This window comes from Muntiacus reevesi, chromosome X (assembly GCF_963930625.1).
Source record: "Muntiacus reevesi chromosome X, mMunRee1.1, whole genome shotgun sequence".
NCBI lineage: Eukaryota > Metazoa > Chordata > Mammalia > Artiodactyla > Cervidae > Muntiacus > Muntiacus reevesi.
The window spans coordinates 87477349-87483998 of record NC_089271.1 but is presented as its reverse complement, the minus strand read 5'-3'; the positions used below and the strand labels follow the sequence as shown (position 1 = coordinate 87483998).

General features: G+C 37.7%; 1 non-coding gene across 1 annotated transcript; it reads right to left on the bottom strand.

The window, feature by feature from the left end:
* Positions 1–3394: 3394 nt before the first annotated feature.
* Positions 3395–3526, bottom strand: LOC136154971 (small nucleolar RNA SNORA17). The gene has a single exon (XR_010660665.1). It is a non-coding gene; the product is annotated as a small nucleolar RNA SNORA17 (small nucleolar RNA).
* Positions 3527–6650: the final 3124 nt, after the last annotated feature.

The window sequence follows — 6650 nt, the reverse complement described above, 5'->3', positions numbered from 1 at the left end:
TGACTATTGGTGATGCCTTTTTTTTTTTTTTTTTTTTTTTGGTCTGTTTGGTTATTTTTTGTGTCCTCTACTAGATAATAAATTCCACGAATCTTTGTTCAGCATTATACATCCAGCATCTTGTGTAACTCCTGGTAGGCAATCAATAAATATTTGAATAATGATTGAATTGAGGCACTGTCTACCTTTAAGTATCAAATATTGGGAAAAATATGTCCCAAATGACTTTTCTTCCCTCACCTTGAATTTTGGACACAGAATCTCTATAAACCCAAGGGAGGTTTATGCAGGAAAGGGAGACTGTCCAAAGGTTAACTTGAGAAGAATTGTCTCTTACCTCTGGTCACACTCCCTCCCACATAAATTTCATTAGCTCTATATCATAGTCTCCTCTTTACCTGTGGCTTCACTTTCCATGGTTTTAGTTATCTGCAGTCTACCACTGTCCAAAAATTATTAAATGGAAGATTCCAGGAATAAATGATAACTTTTAAAACACACGCTATTCTGAATAGTGTGATAAAACCTTGAACTGTCCTGTTCTGACCTACACGGGATCCCCAACCATCAACATCATCATGGTTTGATGACCCAGGATCACTAGATGATCTGACATCAACAGAAAGTGAGTAGTACCCTGAAGGTATATCACAATGCTTATGTAATTCACCTCATTTCATCTCATTGCATAGGTATTTTATCATTTCACATCATCACAAAAAGAAGGGTGCCTGTAGTTGTTCAGCCACTAAGTCAAGTCTGACTCTGAAATGCCAGGACCTGTCAGACTCCTCTGTCCATGGAATTTCCCAGGCAAGATACTGGAGTGAATTTTCATTTCCTTCTCTAGAGGATATTCCCGACCCAGGGATCAAACTCCAGTCTCCTGCTTTGTCAGGTAGATTCTTTACCTCTGAAGCCATCAGGGAAGCTCGTAGAAGAAGGGTGAGTACAGTAAAATAAGATATATTGAGAAAGAGAACACATTCACATAATTTGTGTTACAGCATATTTTTTAAATTGTTCTATTATTAGCTTATCGATGTTACTCTCTTACTGTGATTAATTTATAAACATACTGATTGGCATTTGTATAGGGAAAGAAACATAGATTATATAGAGTTTAGTACTACCTGCAATTTTATGCATACCTCTGGGGTCTTGGAACATAATCCCCACTGATAAGGGAGGATAATCGACAAAGGTAATTCTCCTCTGACCTCCCGTTCATTTCAGAAGGGTCTATGTGTACCTCGAGGCAGTGCATGTACTTTGCTTCATCTTTTCTCTGCATGTCAGGCACATGTATACATGTGCATTCCAAAGCTCTTGCAGCTTCTTGTGTGCCTACATTAAGTAGCCTGCATGAGGATGGCTAGATAGCATGGGGGATACAATGAAGAGAGTTGGCTCCTACATTACTAATATTCCTGCTAATCTCATTATCATATCTGTAAAGTAATTGAATGATGATGAAGATTTATATGTTTGGTTGACATGTTTGTGATACTGTTGATTCAGATAGCCAGAAAGATACATCTGTTCATAATTCAAAGGGTACTTAGTAATTTCTTTTTATTGCCACTGCTAGAAAATGGCATTAAAATTTTACTTTGCTATACCAAAAATTTTACTTTAACTATACCAAACCCTCCAGCCCTGAACTGAATATCCTTGAGCATAAGGAACACTGTCATTGCATTTTTAATAAGCACCCTAGGTTATGCTGATAAAGATATTCTCTTAATCACAATTTGAGGTAACTTGGTCCAGAACAGCAACTAAGAAGGAGGAGGAAAAGCAAATATTTATTGAGTCTTTATTGTTGGCCATTCACTGCACTGTTAGGTGCCTTTCTGTGTGTCACATAAGGCAATCCACACCATAGCCCTCTATTTTTCCATATGTAGAGAATGAGGCTCAGAAAAAGAATGTGCTTGACATCACACAGTTTCTACATGGCAGAGATCAGAGTTGAATCCAGATTTAGTTGCACTCACACCTTCCAGAGTCTGACCACCTGGACTAGAAACTTAATTCAGCTAGTTACTACATGACCTTGGGAAATTGCCTAACTACTCTATGCCTCAGTGTCCACATCTATAAAATGGAAATAATGGTAATACATGGTTCACTGGGTTGATGAAGGATTAATTGGAATACCAGATAATAATTGATATTAATTGAACTACAGATCTGCCCCACTTCTTAAAAGTTTGTATTATGCCATTTTGATGAAAGACCTACACTAGTACCTGTTTTCACTAACCAAAAGAAATTCATAGAAGATATTGATTTTATAAAAAGAGGGCAAAAATCTAAAATAGCATTCAGGGTTTGTTGCAGCAGGCTGTTACAGAGGCAGCGTTCATCCCAAGGTGGTGGAGTGGTCCCACCAAGCTCCTCCCCTGGGAATTACACTCTTATCTCAGCATCAAGCCACCATAGCTTTGGATTGTGCCTATGAGCACTTTGTGCTTTCTATTGACTTATTTTGTGCATTCATTAGCAAGATGGGTCTTTTTTTTTTCTAATTGGAGGAAAACTGCTTTACAATGTTGTGTTGGTTCCTGCCATGCAACATCGAGAATCAGCCAAATATATACATATATCACCTTCCTTTTGAGCCTCCCTCCCATCCCACCCATCCCACCCATCTAGGTTGTCACAGAGTACCAGGCTAAGCTCCTTGTATTATACAGCAACTTCCCACTAGCTATCTATTTTGCATATGGTATTGTATATATGTCAATGCTACTTTCTCAATTCATCCTACACTCTCCCTCCCCTGCTGTGACCATAAATCCATTCTATATGCCTGCATCTCCATTCCTTCCCTAAAAATATTAATAGGTTCATCAGTATCACTTTTGAATTGTGGTTTTCTCAGGGTAATGTCCAGTAGTGGGGTTGCTGGGTCATATGGTAGTTTTATTCCTAGTTATTTTAAGGAATCTCCATACTGTTCTTCACAGTGGCTATATCAATTTACCTTCCCACCAACAGTGCAGGAAGGTTCCCTTTTCTCCACATTCTCTCCAGCATTTACTATTTGTAGATCTTTTGATGATGACCATTTTGATTGGTGTGAGGTGATACCTTGTTGTAGCTTTGATTTGCATTTCTTTTATGAGAGACATTGAGCATCTTTTCATATTTTATTGACCATCTCTATGTCTTTTTTTGGAGAAATGTCTGCTTAGGGCCTAGCAAGATGAGTCTTAAGGTAATGTTCTTCACTCCATGCCCTTTTGGCTTATGAAAGTTTTCATAGACATACTCTACTTTTGTTTTTTTTTTTTTTTTTTTTTTTTTTTTTTTTTTTTTTTTTTATGGCGTTCTTACACGACAGGCTCCAGGCAACACCCACCCACCCTTGGTGGGCAGTTCGTCAAGTGTCAGACTATCAATCATCCAGATGTCCACCGGCCGGTACACTGGGCGTAGACCAAGCCTCTCTGCTCTCTGCCACCTCATGACGCAGACGTGACACGGCAGCCACACCTGCAACGCCTCTGGGGGCATGTATACTCTACTTTTGAATAGTGGGAGAAACCTCTAACAGGTGTAAAATTCTCAGAGGGGCACCTGACACATGGCAGTAAATGAGAGCTGCTGCTATTACTTTTATCGTCATCATCACATGACTCCAAAGAACTTGCTGTTTTCTACATCACTACTTTCCTTTGGTTGTAATTCTAATGCATTCTATAGAACGCAAAATTGCCCTTGTGTTCTATAGAAAAGTGAAAGTTGCAACCCCATGGACTATACAGTCCATGGAACTTTCCAGGCCAGAATACTGAAGTGGGTAGCCAGTCCTTGCTCCAGGGGATCTTCCCAACCCAGGGATCGAATCCAGGTCTCTCGCATTGCAGGTGGATTCTTTACCAGCTAAGCCACAAGGGAAGTCCAAGAATACTGGAGTGGGTAGCCTACCCCTTCTCCAGCAGATCTTCCCAACCCAGGAAACAGACCGAGGTCTCCTGCATTGCAGGTGGATTCAAGAGAATAAATATTATGTAATAGTATATTCGACCCCTTGCATCAGTCACACCACTCTCTCCTTTCCAACCTCTCCCTCTTTATTTGCTCCTTTGTGTCAGTCTTCAAATCTCACACGTCTCTTTGGGATTCAACGGGCATCACTGAAGATGGTGGTCAAGTAGAGAAACATTCAAGAAGCTGTAATTGAGAAAAAATACACAGACATCAGGGGCCCCGGCAAAGGATTTGCACATCATTAAGCAGATGAACATTTATTTCAAAGGATAATTCACCTGCCAATTAAATATTTTAGCAATAAGATGAGCCTCAGGATATAGTGGTATCAATTTCATCTTACAATTTAGACAGGTTATTTTGCAATTTAAGTAATTAGAAAAGTCTTTGGCCACAAATATTATTCAGGAACAGAAATCACCTTGACTTTAACCATACCTACTTAGGTTCCATACTTCTGCTTCTTCCCTAGTCAGGAGGGCAAATACAGTACATGGGTTATTAATATGGATTTTAGAGTAAGAGAAGGACTGGCACTGCAAGATTAATAGCACGATACCTTTGGGAAAATTATCTCACCACTCTGAGCCTAACTTCTTCAGTGGTAAAACAAAGATAGTAAGAATTACAACCTTAAAGGGCTGTTGTGAAGATTACATGAAGTATTGTCAATAAATGCACAGTGACCAGCCACAAGTGCTAAAAAATATTTGCTAATATGGTAGCAATTATTCTGCCACCCTGTGTCCTACTGTTCTAGTTAAGCCTTTAAAACCAGCTTACAGCACCTGGCCACTGGCTGTGACACGTTACAACACTACATGGGTCATTTATTGAGTATCCAAGAGCTCAAACTGGATTTTCTCTGGTCTCTGGAGAGCTCACCTTGGTAAAGCCCATGGATTTATGCATTGAAACAGAAACCAAAGAAAATATTTTTAAAGAATAAACGTCACTTCTGGTGGCTCAGACGCTTTAGCGTCTGCTTACAATGCGGGAGACCAGGGTTCAGTCCCTGGGTCAGGAAGATCTCCTGAAGAAGGAAACGGTGACCCACTCCAGTATTCTTGCCTGGAAAATCCCATGGATGGAAGAACCTGGTAGGCTACAGTCCGTGGAGTCGCAGAGTCAGACACGACTGAGTGACTTCACTTTCTTTCTTCACATATATAAGAACATGAAGTAGAATTATAGTATACTTCCTAAGATTTAATAAGATTTTTTTGTTTTAAATTATTGTATTATTTGATATTCTTTCCATTGGGAAATCAAAGTTGAAAATGATACAATTGTTCAACCACCCACATATTTTATTCTCATTAAATAAAGAATGCAGTATTCCAAGGATGAATCTTTCTGGAGTAAGACTTTTTGGAAGATGTGATCTTTCCTTCTGTTATCATCTGAAGGAAAATCAATGTATTTTCTGCCTTAATGCATGCTCCAGTGTAATTATTTCATTATAAGAAGGAAAACCTAAATATAGGGTCTTCTAGTTTAAATACATTAATACTTAAAAGAAATCCACCATTGAAAATCCCCAGTGAACCAAATTCATATATGATTACTGAAAATGTAACATTTCCACCTCTTTAGGAGTTTCATTAAAAATAAATTCCCAAGTTGCAACACTTCACACAGGATATCTTGTCTTAGAGCCCCTTGGCACAGGAAGAGTCCCTAAACTCTGTGTTCTACTTTTTGTACACTTTGTGGAAGACTGAAAGAGAACCTATCTAGGTGGAGGGAAAAAAAAGCAATTATAAGCAAAATTTTGAAAAATGCATTCCAAAGAATTTGGAAACTAAAATGGAACTTTCCCTAGTAAATTATATTAATATAATATACCCAAAATACAACTTATCAAACTGACTCACCATAGAAATAGAAAACTTGAATAAACCTATAAATGGTAAAAGCAAACTGAATCAGAGTTTTAAAATCTATACACACATACTGAAACACACATGTATACCACATGTCAGGCTCAGAAGACTGTACAATTTATTTTCTAGAACATTCAAGGAGTAAATAGTCCCCACTTTATACAAAACACTCCAGAGAATTCAGTATGTTTAATCTCAATGTTGTGTACATGAGAGTTTGTTAAATTATTCTCTTGCCTTTCTACACATTTGAAATATTTCCTAATTGAAAAAGGTATAAAGTCTATAAAGTAAGACAGACAAAGACAAATGTATGATATCACTTTTTTTGGAGAATCTTAAAAAATAGTACAAATGAGCTTATTTACAAAAAATAAAACAGACCCACAAACACAGAAATCAGTCTTATGGTTACCAAAGGGGAACAGAGGAAGGATAAACTAGGAGTTTGGGATTAACATATACACACTATTGTATAAAATAAATAAACAACAAGGTCCTACTGAATAGCACAGAGAACTATATTCAATATCTTGTGATAACCTGTAATGAAAAAATAAGTATACACGTGTAACTAAATAATTTTGCTGTATTCCTGAAAATAACATAATATTATCAATCAACTATATTTCAATTAAAAAAAAAAAGAAGGAATTAGGAAAGCATTTCTCAGGGAAGAGTTAAAATAAACAAGGCCAGAGGAGGAAGCAAGAATAGGAATGGGTGGAAACAGAAAAATAAGTGAGTGTGGATTGTGCATGG